Source organism: Macaca thibetana, chromosome 14 (assembly GCF_024542745.1).
Source record: "Macaca thibetana thibetana isolate TM-01 chromosome 14, ASM2454274v1, whole genome shotgun sequence".
Lineage (NCBI taxonomy): Eukaryota > Metazoa > Chordata > Mammalia > Primates > Cercopithecidae > Macaca > Macaca thibetana.
Window position 1 is genome coordinate 77,340,041 of NC_065591.1, and position 16,535 is coordinate 77,356,575.

General features: G+C 36.5%; 2 protein-coding genes and 1 non-coding gene across 11 annotated transcripts in view; 2 read left to right on the forward strand and 1 right to left on the reverse strand.

Moving 5' to 3' along the window:
- The window catches only part of DLG2 (discs large MAGUK scaffold protein 2), a 2,230,265-nt gene that overhangs the window by 2,090,311 nt on the left and 123,419 nt on the right, over nucleotides 1–16,535 (reverse strand). The gene's annotated exons all lie outside the window — the stretch shown is intronic.
- Nucleotides 1–16,535, forward strand: part of TMEM126A (transmembrane protein 126A) — a 1,099,470-nt gene that overhangs the window by 931,062 nt on the left and 151,873 nt on the right. The gene's annotated exons all lie outside the window — the stretch shown is intronic.
- Nucleotides 9,673–9,779, forward strand: LOC126936637 (U6 spliceosomal RNA). The gene has a single exon (XR_007719469.1). It is a non-coding gene; the product is annotated as a U6 spliceosomal RNA (small nuclear RNA).

Below are 16,535 nucleotides of genomic sequence, written 5' to 3' on the forward strand. Positions count from 1 at the left end.
ATTAAACTAAAGAGCTTCTGCACTGCAAAAGAAACTACCATCAGAGTAAACAGGCAATCTACAGAATGGGAGAATATTTTTGCAATCTATCCATCTAACAAAGGACTAATATCCAGAATCTACAAAGAACTTAAACAAATTTACAAGAAAAAATCAAACAACCTCATCAAAAAATGGGCAAAGTATATGAACAGACACTTCTCAAAAGGAGACATTTAGGCAGCCAAAAGACATATGAAAAAATGATCATCACTGGTGATTAGAGAAATGCAAATCAAAACAATTAGTTACTATCTAAGACAGCTAGAATGGCGATCATTAAAAAGTCAGGAAACAACAGATGCTGGAGAGGTTGTGGAAAAATAGGAATGCTTTTACATTGTTGGTAGGAATGTAAATTAGTTAAATCATTTTGGAAGAGTGTGGCAATTCTATAAGGATCTAGAACTAGAAATACCATTTAACCCAACATCCCATTACTAGGCATATACCCAAAGGCCAACCCAAATATCCATCAATGATAGACTGAATAAAGAAAATGTGGTACATATACACCACGGAATACTATGCAGCCATAAAAAATGATGAATTAACATCCTTTGCAGGGACATGGATGAAGCTGGAAACCATCAATCTCAGCAAACTATCACAAGATCAGAAAAACCAAACAGCACATGTTTTCACTCATAACTGGGAGTTAAACAATGAGAACACATGGAGACAGGGAGGGGAACATCACACACTGAGGCCTGTGTGCAGTGGTGGGCTAGGGGAGGGATAACGTTAGGAGAAATACCTAATGTATGTGACAGGTTGATGGGTGCAGCAAACCACCATGACACATGTATACCTATGTAACAAAGCTGCACGTTCTGCACATGTAACCCAGAACTTAAAGTATAATAAAAAGAAAAAAAAATGTGGCACATATATACCATGGAATACTATGCAGCCATAAAAAGAATGAGTTCACGTCCTTTGCAGTATGACAAGGATGAAGGTGGAAGCCATCATTATCAGCAAACTAACATAGGAACAGAAAACCAAACACCACATGTTCTCACTTATAAGTTGGAGCTGAACAATAAAAACACATGGACACAAGGAGGATAACCTCACACACTGGGGCCTGTTGGGGGTTGCGGGCAAGGAGAGGGAGAGCTTTAGGGCATATACCTAATGCATGTGGGGTTTAAAACCCAGATGACCGGATGATAGGTGAAGCAAACCAGATGGCACACATATACCTACGTAACAAACCTGCACATTCTGCACATGTATTCCAGAACATAAAGTAAAATTTTAAGAAAAGAAATATACACTAGAAAAACTCATGTGTGCCTGGATACACATATAAAAATGTTCATAGCAGCACTGATTTTAATAGTGAAGGCTAGAAACAACCCAAATGTCTACACACTCTGGAATGGATACATTACAGCATAATCCTGCAATAGAATAATATATAGCAATAAAAAATGAACAAACTAACACTATTCCCTACAATATAGATGAATCTCATAAGCATACTCCAGTATGAAGAAGAAAGAACCAAAAGAATTTATAAAGTATATATTTCAGGGATGCATACAGAGGTGATTACTTATTACACTGTACAGTAACTACACTGTACCATTATATTCTATATTTTTTTGCATTCAAACTTTTTAAGGTTAAGGTTTAAAAGACTGAAGAAAAATACTTTTCTTGGCACTTCTTTTCTTACTCCCCTACTTTGAGTCATTAGGATCCATCCACAAATTCTAATGACAATACATATTTGCTATCCAGCCACTTCTCAATGCTTTGATCTGAATCACTATATTCTCTTGCCCTTTCCATTGCAGTTGACTTCTAACCAGTCTCCCTGTTTTTACTCTTTCCCATATAGCCTATTCATAAAATATCCAAGATGGGTGCTATGGTTTGAATGTTCCCTCCAAAATGTATGTTGAAACTTATCTCCAATATGGCAGTATTGAACAGTAGGGCTTTTAAAAGGTGATTGGTTCATGAAAGTTCTGCGTTCATGAATGAATTAATCCTATTCATGGATTAATGGGTTATCATGGGAGTGGAACTGGTGGCTTTATAAGAAGAGAAACAAAGATCAGGCATGGTGGCTCATGCCTGTAACTCTAACACCTTGGGAGGCCAAGGTGGGAGGACGGATTGAGTTCGCGAGTTCAAGACCGAGCTAGGCAATGTAGCAAGACCTTATTTCTACTAAAAACCAAAAAATTAGTTGGGCATGATGGCGCACACCTGTAGTCCCAGCTATTCAGGAGGGTGAGGCATGAGGATCACTTGAGCCCTGGAGATTGAGGCTGCAGTGAGCTATGATCACACCACTGTAGTCCCGCCTGGGCAACACAGTGAGACCCTGTAAGAAAGAAAGAAGAAAGAAAGAAGAAAAGGAGGAGGTGGAGAAGGAAGGGAGGAGGAAAGGAGGAAGGAGGAAGGAAAAAGGAAGAAGAAAGAAGAAAGAAGGAGAAGGAGAAAGGGAAAGAGAAGGAGGAGAAGAAGGAGGAGGAGGGAGGAAAAGGGAGGAGAAGATGGAGAAGAAAAGAGGAGGAGGAAGGAAGGAAGAAGGAGAAGAAAGAGGAGGAGGAAGGAAGGAAGAAGGAGAAGAAAGAAGAGGAATAAGGAGAAGGAGGAGGAAAGAAGGAAGAAGGAGAAGAAGAGAGAAGAGGAAGAAGGAGAAGGAGGAAAGAACAAAGAAGGAGAAGAAGAGAGAAGAGGAAGAAGAAGAGGAGGAAGAAGGAGAAATAACAGAGGCCTGGCCTAGCATGGTCAGCCCCCTCACCATGTGACAGAGACTCTGTGCTGCCTTGGGACTCTACAGAGCCCACAACAGCAAGAAGGACCTCAGTAGATGTGCTCCCTTGACCATAGACTTCTCAGCCTCCATAACTGCAAAAATAAATTCCTTTTCTCTATAAATTATCTCTAATTCCCAGGTATTCTGTTGCAAGCAACAGAAAACACTAAGACAGTGGATTTTTAAAATATATTTTAAGTTCTAGGGTACATGTGCACAATGTGCAGGTTTGTTACATACATATACATGTGCCATGTGGGTGTGCTGCACCCATTAACTTGTCATTTACATTAGGTATATCTCCTAATGCTATCCCTCCCCTTTCCCCCACCACACAACAGGCTCCAGTATGTGATGTTCCCCACCTTGTATCCAAGTGTTCTCATTGTTCAATTCTCACCTTTAGTGAGAACATGTGGTGTTTGGTTTTCTGTTCTTGTGATAGCTTGTTCAGAATGATGGTTTCCAGCTTCATCCATGAGCCTACAAAGGACATGAATGTATCCTTTTTTATGGCTGCATAGTATTCCATGGTGTATACGTGCCACATTTTCTTAATCCAGTCTATCACTGATGGACATTTGGGTTGATTCCAAGTCTTTGCTGTTGTGAATAGTGCCGCAAGAAACATACATGTGCATGTATCTTTATAGCAGCATGATTTATAACCCTTGGGGTATATACCCAGTAATGGGATGGTTGGGTCAAATGGTATTTCTAGTTCTAGATCCTTGAGGAATCGCCACACTGTCTTCCACAATGGTTGAACTAGTTTACAGTCCCACCAACAGTGTAAAAGTGTTCCTATTTCTCCACATCCTCTCCAGCACGTGTTGTTTCCTGACTTTTTAATGATTGCCATTCTAACTGGTGTGAGATGGTATCTCATTGTGGTTTTGATTTGCATTTCTCTGATGGCCAGTGATGATGAGCATTTTTTCATGTGTCCATTGGCTGCATAAATGTCTTCTTTTGAGAAGTGTCTGTTCATATCCTTTGCCCGCTTTTTGATGGGGTTGTTTGATTTTTTCTTGTAAATTTATTTAAGTTATTTGTAAATTCTGGATATTAGCCCTTTGTCAGATGGGTAGATTGCAAAAATTTTCTCCCATTCTGTAGGTTGCCTGTTCACTCTGATGGTAGTTACTTTTGCTGTGCAGAAACTCTTTAGTATAATTAGATCCCATTTTTCCATTTTGGCTTTTGTTGCCATTGTTTTTGGTGTTTTAGTCATGAAGCCCTTGCCCATGCCTATGTCCTGAAAGGTATTACCTAGGTTTTCTTCTAGGGTTTTTATGGTTTTAGGTCTAACATTTAAGTCTCTAATTCATCTTGAATTAATTTTTGTATAAGATGTAAGGAAGGGACCCAGTTTCAACTTTGTACATATGGCTAGCCAGTTTTCCCAGCACCATTTATTAAATAGGGAATCCTTTTCCCATTTCTTGTAGTTGTCAGATTTGTAAAAGAAGATCAGATGGTTGTAGATGTGTGGTATTATTTCTGAGGGCTCTGTCCTGTTCCATTGGTTTATATCTCTGTTTTGGTACCAGTACTATACTGTTTTGGTTATTGTACCCTTGTAGTATAGTTTGAAGTCAGGTAGCATGATGCTTCCAGCTTTGTTCTTTTGACTTAGGATTGTCTTGGTACCATGGGCTCTTTTTTGGTTCCATATGAAGTTTAAGGTAGGCTTTTCCAATTCTGTGAAGAAAGTCATTGGTAGCTTGATGGGGATGGCATTGAATCTATATTACCTTGAGCAGTATGGCCATTTTCATGATATTGATTCTTCCTATCCATGAGCATGGAATTTTCTTCCATTTGCTTGTGTCCTCTTTTATTTTGTTGAGCAGTGGTTCGTAGTTCTCCTTCAACAGGTCCTTCACATCTTACGTTTTGTAAATTGGATTCCCAGGTATTTTATTCTCTTTGAAGCAATTGTGAATGGGAGTTCACTCATGATTTGGCTTTGTGTTTGTCTGTTATTGATGTATAGCAATGCTTGTGATTTTTGCACATTGATTTTGTATTCAGAGACTGCTGAATTTGCTTATCAGCTTAAGGAGATTTTGGGCTGAGACGATGGGGTTTTCTAAAGATACAATCACGTCATCTGCAAAGAGGGGCAAAGTAGCTTCCTTTTTTTCCTAACTGAATACCCTTTATTTCTTTCTCCTGCCTGATTGCTCTGGCCAGAACTTCCAACACTATGTTGAATAGGAGTGGTGAGAGAGGGCATCTCTGCCTTGTGCCAGTTTTCAAAGACAATGCTTCCCATTTTTGCCCATTCAGTATGATATTGGCTGTGGGTTTGTCATTAATAGCTCTTATCATTTTGAGATACGTCCCATCAATACCTAGTTTATTGAGAGTTTTTAGCATGAAAGGCTGTTGAATTTTTTGAAGGCCTTTTCTGCATCTATTGAGAAAATCATGTGGTTTTTGTCTTTGGTTCTGTTTATATGATGGATTATGTTTATTGATTTGCATATGTTGAACCAGCCTTGCATTGCAGGGATGAAGTCGACTTCTTCGTGGTGGATAAGCTTTTTGATGTGCTGTGGATTCGGTTTGTCAGGATTTTATTGAGGATTTTTGCTTTGATGTTCATCAGGGATATTAGTCTAAAATTCTCTTTTTTGTTGTGTCTCTGCCAGGCTTTGTTTGGTATCAGGATGATGGTGACCTCATAAAATGAGTTAGGAAGGATTTCCTCCTTTTCTATTGAACAGAATAGTTTCAGAAGGAATGGTACCAGCTCCTCCTTGTACCTCTGGTAGAATTCAGCTATGAAGCCATCTGGTCCTGGACTTTTTTTGGTTGGTAGGCTATTAATTATTGCTTCAATTTCAGAATCTGTTATTGGTTTATTCAGGGATTCAACTTCTTCCTGGTTTAGTATTAGGAGGGTGTATTTGTCCAGGAATTTATCCATGTCTTCTAGATTTTCTGGCTTATTTGTATAGACGTGTTTATAGTATTCTCGGATAGTAGTTTGTATTTCTGTGGGATCAGTGATGATATCCCCTTTATCATTTTTTATTGCATCTATTTGATTCTTCTCTTTTTCCTTCTTTATTAGTCTTTCTAGTGGTCTATCAATTTTGTATATCTTTTCAAAAAACCAGCACCTGGATTTTGGAACTGTTTTTTGTGTCTCTATCTCCTTCAGTTCTGCTCTGATCTTAGTTATTTCTTGCCTTCTGCTAGCTTTTGAGTCTGTTTGCTCTTGCTTCTCTAGTTCTTTTAATTGTGATGTTAGGGTGTCAATTTTAGATCTTTCCTGCTTTCTCTTGTGGGCATTTAGTGCTATAAATTTCCCTCTACACACTGCTTTAAATGTGTCCCAGAGATTCTGGTATGTTGTGTCTTTGTTCTCATTGTTTTCAAAGACCATCTTTATATCTGCTTTCATTTCATTATGTACCCAGTAGTCATTCAGGAGCAGGTTATTCAGTTTCCATGTACTTGAGCAGTTTTGAGTGAGTTTCTTAATCCCGAGTTCTAAATTGATTGTACTGTGGTCTGAGAGACAGTTTGTTGTGATTTCTGTTTATTTACATTTGCTGAGGAGTGCTTTACTTCCAACTATGTGGTCAATTTTGGAATAATTGCAATGTGGTGCTGAGATGAATTATTTAGGTCTGCTTGGTGCAGAGCTGAGTTCAAGTCCTGGATATCCTTGCTAACTTTCTGTCTCATTGATCTGTCTAACACTGACAGTGGGGTGTTAAAGTCTCCCAATATTATTGTGTGGCAGTCTAGGTCTATTTGTAGGTCTCTAAGGACTTACTTTATGTATCTGAGTGCTCCTGTATTGGGCGCATATATCTTTAGGATAGTTAGCTGTTCTTGTTGAATTGATCTCTGTACCATTATGTAATGGCCTTCCTTGTCTCTTTTGATCTTTGTTGTTTTAAAGTCTGTTTTATCAGAGACTAGGATTGCAACCCCTGCTTTTTCTTGTTTTCCATTTGCTTGGTAGATCTTCCTCCATCCCTTTATTTTGAGCCTATGTATTTCTCTGTATGTTCAATGAGCCTCCTGAATACAGCACACTGATGGGTCTTGACTCTTTATCCAATTTGCCAGTCTCTGTCTTTTAACTGGGGCATTTAGCCCATTTACATATAAGGTTAACTTGTTATGTGTGAATTGGATTCTGTAATTATGATGTTAGCTGGTTATTTTGCTCGTTAGTTGATGCAGTTTCTTCCTAGCATGGATAGTCTTTACAATATGGCATGTTTTTGCAGGGGCTGGTACCAGTTGTTCCCATCCATGTTTAGTGCTTCCTTCAGGAGCTCTTGTAAGGCAGGCCTGGTGGTGACAAAATCTCTCAGCATTTGCTTGTCTGTAAAGGATTTTATTTCTCCTTCACTTACGAAGCTTAATTTGGCTGGATATGAAATTCTGGGTTGAAAATTCTTTTCTTTAAAAATGTTGAATATTGGCCCCCACTCTCTTTTGGCTTATAGAGTTTCTGCTGAGAGATCCGTTATTAGTCTGATGGGCTTCCTTTTGTGGGTTACCCAACCTCTCTGGTTGCCCTTAACATTTTTTCCTTCATTTCAACTTTGGTGGATCTGACAATTATGTTTCCTGGAGTTGCTCTTCTCAAGGAATATCTTTGTGGCATTCTCTGTATTTTCTGAATTTGAATGTTGGCCTGCCTTGCTAGGTTGGAGAAGTTCTCCTGGATAATATCCTGAAGAGTGTCATCCAACTTGGTTCCATTCTCCCCATCACTTTCCAGTACACCAATCAGATGTAGATTTGGTCTTTTCACGTAGTCCCATAGTTCTTGGAGGCTTTGTTTGTTTCTTTTTACTCTTTTTTCTCTAAAATTCTCTTCTCACTTCATTTCATTCATCTGATCTTCAATCACTGATACCCTTTCTTCCACTTGATCAAATCGGCTACTGAAGCTTATGCATGTGTCACGTAGTTCTCATGCCATGGTTTTCAGCTCCATCAGGTCATTTGAGGTCTTCTCTATGCTGTTTATTCTAGTTAGCCATTCATGTACTCTTTTTTCAAGGTTTTTACCTTCTTAGTGATGGGTTCAGACATCCTCCTTTGGCTCGGAGAAGTTTGTTATTACCAATCGTGTGAAGCCTACTTCTGTCAACTCGTCAAAGTCATTCTCCACCCAGCTTGACAGTGGATATTTTTAAACACAAGTCAGATCCCTCCTTTGCTCCCTCTGCTGTAGCCACAGTGATAAGTTTGATGTTTCTCCAATATGCCATCTACACCATGTACATTCTTGCCACAAAGCCTTTGCATGTGCCATTCCCTCTGCCTGATTAACCCTATACCTCTCTCAAGTCATTCAGCTCTCTAATAGAATGTCACTTTATTAGAAATATCTTTCCTTTCTACCTTAGGTATATTCTTTACCGCCCTACTCTGTTTTATTTTTTGTGGTGCTTACTAGCTGACATATTAAGTACTTTATTTTATATCTCTCCTCACTAGGTAGTAAGCTCCATAAGAACAAAAATTTCATGTATTTTGTTAACTGATATATCCCTAGTTTCTAGAACAATTGATGGCAAATTATATGCACTCAATAGTTATTAAATGAATATTAAATAAAAACAAACATACTAAAGTGTTAACAGTAGAGGGTAAAAGTATTTGTGTTCTCTGTATTTTCCAAATGTTCTACTTTGAAATTGTATTAACTTTATAAACAGAAAAATAAGCTATTATTCTGAGACAGTAAAATAGCACCTAGCTTAGTATCTGACAGATAGTAGACAAGCAATAAACATTTATTAACTTGCTATCTAATCTATATGAGAAAGGCTAACAATGACCAACATACACATATACTGACTGTGTTGATGTTGAAGTATATAAAAATGTAATAGTATACTTTATTTCAGTCTTTAATTTCTACTTGCTGCAACTTTCATTGTTTCCTCCTAAATCACAAGGGTGAACATGGGTTTTTATTTTGAAATGCTGTCCAAGAAATACTTACTCCGTATTACTGATTTTGAAGCTCATGATTTCACTTACACAAAAAATTTCACAGTGATTTTTAGGGATACAGAAATAAATTTCTTTTAATCATGGTTCAAGGAATCCCATGCCCATCTACACCTGAGTCCTGAAAAGAAATAAATCTAACAGAAACCAAAAGCTTTTCTTCAAAAGATGACCCATATGGAAATTAAACTACTGCATGTAAAATAAACCAAAAGCTTAAAATCATACTCTAGAGGCTAATCTCATAAAAGCTATTTATTATTCTAACATAGATTTCTGGAACCTACAGGAATTCTCAAAAGTGGGGCCTCACTTTAAGAAACAAGTGCCTTCCTATACAGTACAAGGCACACTGACTAATCTGAATGCTTGCAGAAGAGAGCAAGCAACCAGGATGGGGGAGGACTGTGGTTTTTCAGAGGAAACACAATCTAAGGACAAGATATGTATAGCCTTTTCATCTGAAAGACAAAGACACATTCTAGCCATCTCAACATTTTTTAAAGTATTGTCATATAGAAGAACCAATATCTTCCAATGTATCTAAAATGCAAAGCTATTATTATTTTTCACTCATTTTATTCAACAAATATTTACTGCACACGTGCCATGAGTCAGGTGCTGTGATAAATGCTGATGATACATAGTGAATGAAAATACTGGGATAGAGGTTAAAAATACATTATTAATCACTGATGAATTAAAATCACAACTGTGATATAAGCTACAAAGAAGTACAGAGCACTATGAATGCATATAGCTGGAGAATTTGATCTAATGAGGCAGATCATGGAATGCTTAATTAAAGAAATGATTGTGCTGAGATCTAAAAGACAAAGGTTAGTTTGGTGCTCACTTCAGCAGCACATATACTAAAATTGGAATGATACAGAGAAGATTAGCATGGCCCCCGCACAAGGATGACACACAAATTCATGAAGTGTTCCATATTTTTAATTTAAAAAAAAAGGTTAGTTTGGTGAAAGCTGAAAGAAAATTAGGAAAAGAGCTACCTAGGATGAAGGAAAGTGAAAGAAAAGCCTCTACAGAAGAGTAAAACAAAGAAAGAAAAACTAAAAGAAAGCCAGTCTGGCTAGAAGTGATTGGTTAAGAAAAGAATCATACAATATGAGGTTGAAGAGATAGGCAGAAGCCATACCAGGAAGAACTGATAGGCCAGGACAAGAAATATGTCTTAATCCTAAGAACAGTAAGAAGCCAATAGACTTGAGTTACTAATTTCAAGAATTCAATGACATCTGTCTTAGAACAGAGATTATAACAATTTAACAACTAAACCCATCTAACAATAAAATGGGTTGCCTCAGAGACTGAGCATCCCATTACTGCAAGTAATCAGGCAGAACCTAAATGATCATCTTTCAAGAATGCAATATAAGGGATTATGCATGTCTTGGAAATGTATCACTGAGGCTTCATCCTTCATTAAGATTAAATATTTCAATTATTCAAACACCAAATAGGGATTTTCCAACACACTGCAAAAACTTGAAGTTTCTTTTTTGCTATTTTTTTTGTTTAGAGACAGAGTCTCAGTCTGTTGCCCAGGCTGAAGTGCAGTGGTAGGATTATAGCTCACTGCAGCCTCAAACTCTGGGGCTCAAGCGATCCTCCAGCCTCAGCCTCCCAAATAGCCAGGACTACAGGCATTAGGACTACAGGCGTGTGCCACCAAGCCTGGCTAATTTCTTGCTTTTTGCAGAGATGGGGTCTTACTATGTTGACAAGGCTGGTAAACATTTGAAGCTTCAAAATGAAATATCAATTGCTCATACCAATGTGCAAAATAAAAATATTTGACTGCAGTTTCATGGTGTTTCTCAGGAAGGATCATAATATTGTATAATAGGAGATCCATTTTCAGTGTGGATTGCAGTGAAGGAGTGGCGCTTTTCCCCTGTTCATTGCCAAAGAACAGGTACAGCAATAAGCACAGGAGAAAGAAAGATTTCTGTGGAACTAGAAGGAAGGGATTTGAAAACTAGCAATAACAAAGAACTCCAACCTGGTGCAAAGCAAAGATTATTTTCTTGGCCACACTAGTAAGGGGTTCTCATCATTCCTTTAGCAAAGAAGTAGACAGAACACAATGGATAAGTACTTAGTTGAAGTGACTATGCATGCTGAAGTTAACTGTAGAGTGGAATGCATACAGTTTTCATTCAAAAACAAGGGTTGAGATATTTAAAAACTAATATTTGACTGTCTTCATCAAATACTGAATTAAGTGCCTTTGGATACTGTATCTCTAAATATTATACAGTGACCTTTCTCTATAAATAATATAACCGTATCTATAGATAACATATCTTGAGTTAAACAGTGCCTACTTTACTATCACTGTCAAAAATGGATAAAACCATCAATTAATAAATCACTCTCCTAGCCAGGTTTATTCTTGCTCAGTGTGATACATGTCATACTAATACCAACTTATTTAGTAACAACTTTTTAATAGAAAGTCAAAAAATAACAGATGTTGGTGAGGTTGCAGAAAAAAGGGAATGCTTATACAGTATTGGTGGGAATGTATATTAGTTTAGCCCCTTGGAAAGCAGTGTGGATATAGTTTAGCCCCTTGGAAAGCAGTGTGGATATTTCTCAAAGAACTGAAAATGAAACTATCATTTGACCCAGCAATCCCATTACTGGGTATATACCAAAAGGAAAATAAACTATTCTACCAAAAAAACTCCTGCACTCATTTTATTTACTGCAGCACTATTCACAACAGCAAAAACATGGAATCAACCCAGGTGCCCATCAACAGTAAACTGGACAAAGTAAATGTGGTACGTATACACTATGGAATACCACAAAGACATAAAAAAAGAACAAAATCATGACCTTTGCACCAACATGGATGCAGCTAGAGCCCATTATTCTAAGTGAATTAACACAGAAAGAGAAAACAAACTATAGCATATTCTCACTTATAAGTAGGAGCTAAACACTGAGCATACATGGTCAAAAAGATGGGAAAAAAATAAACACTGGGGATTCCAGAAAGGGAAAGGGAGGGAAGGGAGAAAGGGTTGAAAAACTACCTATTGGGCAATATGTTCAATTGGTAATGGGAATATTAGAAGCCCAAACCTCAACATCATTCAATATACCCATATAACAAACCTGCACATGTACCCTCTGAATCTAAAGAAATTTAAAAAATTAAAAATAGAGTTTTTAATATGAACCAAAGGAAAAAAGGTAAACATTATGGATTTTAAAAATCAAGCCAGATTTTGTACTTCAAGAGACAAATTTGGGATGTCAATACTGAGCAAACCAATAATATTTCACATGAACTTATCAGATGAAACCTTAGAGTTAATTAGCTCTATGAGTTTTGGGATTCTTTCTAAGTAATGGTAGTATCTTCAATGAGCACTTATCTTTCACTAGTATGTCTTCTTGACTCCCCATTTAATCACTAGCAAGGTATAAACTTCTACTTTCTAATAGCTCCTTCCATGTCTTAATCTCCATTTTTATCTACCCCACCTTTCTTCAGGCTCATAACATTCACTTATCCCACCTGACTGGTCTTGCTGTCATGCTGTTAGAAGTATCTTTTTGTTATTCAAAAAAATAACAACAACTATTTGATATGTCTTATATTTAACCTATTGATATTTCTAACAGCTGTTCTTCATTATCCAACAATCTCCCAAATCCCCCAAATCTGATTAGTTACCAAGTCCTATTAATTACCTTTCTAAATATCTTTCAAGGTCATCTTCTGTTCCCCATCCTCATTGTTTCCTCTTTAGTTGAAGTATTCATTAGTTTTCTTTTGAACAATTTAGTTTTCTTTTGAACACCTTCTGGGTGTTTTTCCAACTACTAGTTTCTTCTCCCTTGTAATACCTTCAGACCCTTACAGAGTAATTTTGTAAAACTCAGATTTGTTCATGTCCTTCTTGTTCTTATATAATTTATAATAATTATAGGTATCATTTCCTGTGTGTGCGTTTGTTAAGCACTGTGCCAGATGCATTATAAACACTGTCTTTAATCCTCACATCAACTTTGTAAGATAGGTACTAGTATCCCTGTTAACAAATGCAGAAATGTAAGGCTCCTGGGAGTTAAATATTTTTCCCAAGTTTTTACAGCTCATTGGTGGATGTGAAACAGAGCCCAGATACATCTAGGTTTAAAGAGTCAGGGAATATGTCAACTGGCAATATCTGTGAATGAAATCACATAGGGGAAATTTTTGAATATGCTTTTATTATTTTGTCTTACTTGTCAATACAATTCCACTTTCATATTTTGACATCTTCTCTAAATTTCCTGGTGGAAAATGCTATCATCTCTGGGTATAGGTCCTTTATAGATTCTTATAGCACTTTTTGGAATAGTGAATACTAAACAGTTATCATTCCTCATGTATTTTTACAACTTGTTTTTTTTCTCTATGCATTAGCTGTTTTGTTTTAAACAGAGTTGTTAAATAGATTTTAAATATTTAAAAATGTCTCCTTCTGTTGCTTACCTTTGTTTTCACATGCTCTTGGTTTCAGTGTATCTGAGTTTCAGGAAGGAGTCACTCCCCCTATGTACTGGGCAGAGGTTTCATATTGAGCTCTCTGGAAATATATATTTTTGTTGTACACCAATCATCTTCTTGAATTATTTGGTTGGAGGAAAATAATTCAAGAAAATATACTTTTGTTGTACATCTATCATCTTCTTGAATTACTTGGTTGGAGGATTTCTGGGAGCTAAGATAAAAATTGAGAGTTGGGAACTATAGAATCATCTATATTTGTGAGTGATAAGGTGGATTGTCAAGACAATATTGAAAATAATTTGGTGGATGGTATGACTGTAGTCAGATAACTGGAGTTGGTAGAAAATACAATTTGATTGTTGGCATATGAAAGACAAAAGGAGAAGTCAGAGTCACATTTAACTAATTTTGACCTAGTCCATTCAGTAAGAGAATTGTTCAGTGTGAGCCTAGACTATTCTAATTTTGAAACAATATCTTGTGTATAAGACAGAGTAAATTAATGGAATATGAGTTCTCTTACGGGGACAGATACTGTGAGTAGTGGACCTAAACATTTTATGATGGCAAGAATGTGGGTAGGTGTGAGTAATATGTGTTTAAACTTGGACTTTTGTGTCAAACAGACCTGACTGAATCTCTGTTCCACAACTTACTAGCTGTGCAAATTTCAGCAATTCCTAAATCATCACTTTTCATTTTGTAAACATCTTAGTCTTAAGACTTTATTTCTTCATCTGAAAATTGAGGATATTAATAGTGTCTATCTTAGTGCTTAATTCATAATACCTTGAATCTAGCAAGTCCTCAAAATAATATGTGTTACTATCATTATTATTGATTTTCAGATCAGTCTTTCATGTGTTCATTCTCAATGACACAGACAGAAATAACAGGGTAATATTAGAACTGACTAGAAGTGGCATACAGGAGTGGTAAGGTTTCTTATGAGTGATAATAACGTAAGAAGAGTATCTGAAGGAAAAAAGGAACATGGAACATTTGAATTTGTTGCTTCTGCTTTATAATGCTGGTTTTGTTTCTGTGCTATGATAGCATAGCTATCCTATTTGCTAGGCTCTCATTCAGATAGTAGAAATTTGTGAGGTTTTGTGAATCTTCTATCCACAAATGGTTATGAGAATATAGGATTTGAAGATCTGGTTTGTGATGAGTAAAAGCATAATACTAAATCCTTATCATAGTCTAGATATAGTTCAATTCTAACAGAATATGACAAGAAAGAAATAGAATTAGTTCTCCTTGATTACAAAGTAAAGTTATGTAATTTGTTTCCAAATAGCACTAAAAAAATTCTGTAATTTGCAGAGTAAAATCCCAATAATTGCCCTGATTACATTCTATTTTCCATTTACTTTTCCTAATCAAATACATTGACTCTCTCTGCTAAATCTTAATTATCATATCAAGTCACTTCTCAGACCACAGTGGAATACAACTAGAAATCAATTCTAAGAGGAACTCTCAAAAATGCACAAAGACATGAAAACTCAACAATCTTCTCCTGAATAATCTGTGGGTCAAGGACAAAATTAAGAGGTAAATTTAAAAACTTTTGGAAATGAATAAAAAGAGACACAATATACCAAAACCTCTGGGATATAAGAAAAGACTAAGAAGGAAGTTTTTAGCAATAAATTTCTACATCAAAAGGACAGAAAGATCACAAATTAACAACCTAACATTGCACCTCAAGGAACTAGAAGAGCAATATGGAACCAAAACCGCAATTAGCAGAAGGAAAAAATTCAAAGATCAGAGCAGAATCAAATGAAATTGAGACCAAAAAAAAGAATCAACCAAATGAAAAGTTTGTTTTCTGTAAATATAAACAAAATTGATAGAACACTAGCTAGATTGACCAAGAAAAGAAGAAAGACAATTCAATCAGAAAATTTAAAAAGGAGACATTATAACTGAAGCCACAGACATACAATTGATAATCAGAAACTACTGTGAACATCTCTACACTGACAAACTAGAAATCCTAGAGGAAATGAATAAATTCCTGAACACATAGAACCTTCCAAGATTGAACCCTGAAAATATAGAAACCCTAAACAGACGAAAATGAGTAATGAGATTGAATCAGTAATAAAAACTTTCCCAATAAAGGAAAGCCCAGGACAGGAGGGATTCACAGCTGAAATCTACCAAAAGTACAAAAAAGAAACAGTATCAGTCCTACTGAAACTGTTCCAAAAAATTGAGGGAAGGAAATCCTCCCTAACTCATCCTATGAAACTAGTATCACCCTGATATGAAAGGCAGGCAAAGACACAACAAAAAAAAGAAAAACTAGAGACCAGTATCCCTGATGAAAATAGATATAAAAACCCTCAAAAAATATGAGAAAACCAAATCCAACAGCACATCAAAAAGATAATACACCATGATCAAATGGGGTTTATTCCAGAGATGCAAGAGTATTTCAATATATGCAGGGCCGGGCGCGGTGGCTCAACCCTGTAATCCCAGCACTTTGGGAGGCCGAGACGGGCGGATCACGAGGTCAGGAGATCGAGACCATCCTGGCTAACACAGTGAAACCCCGTCTCTACTAAAAAAAATACAAAAAACTCGCCGAATCAATAAATGTGACTCACTACATAAACAGAATTAAAAACAAAAATGATATCATCATCTCAATAGATGCAAAAAAGGCATTCAATAAAATTTAATATCCTATCATGATTTAAAAAAATAAAAACCTTCCCCAAGATAGGCATAGAAGGAACATACCTCAAAATAATAAAAGCCATATATGACAAACCTATAGCCAACATCATACTGAATGTGGAAAATTTCAAGGCATTCCCCCTAAAACTAAAACAAGACAATAATTTCTACTTTCACCACTCCTGTTCAACATAATACTAGAAGTCCTGGCCAGCGCAATCAGGAAGTAGAAAGAAATAAATGGCATCCAAATTGAAAAAGAGGAACTCAAATGATCTCTTCTTGGTGATGATATGATCATACACATAGAAAACCCCAAAATTTTGGGAAACACATTCAGTTAATATAATATTCAGGATACAAAATGTATAAAAATCAGTAGCATTTCTTTTTTTCTTTTTTTTTTAAGAGACGGGGTCTTACTCTGTCACCCAGGCTGAAGTGCAATGGCACAATCATAGTTCACTCACTGCA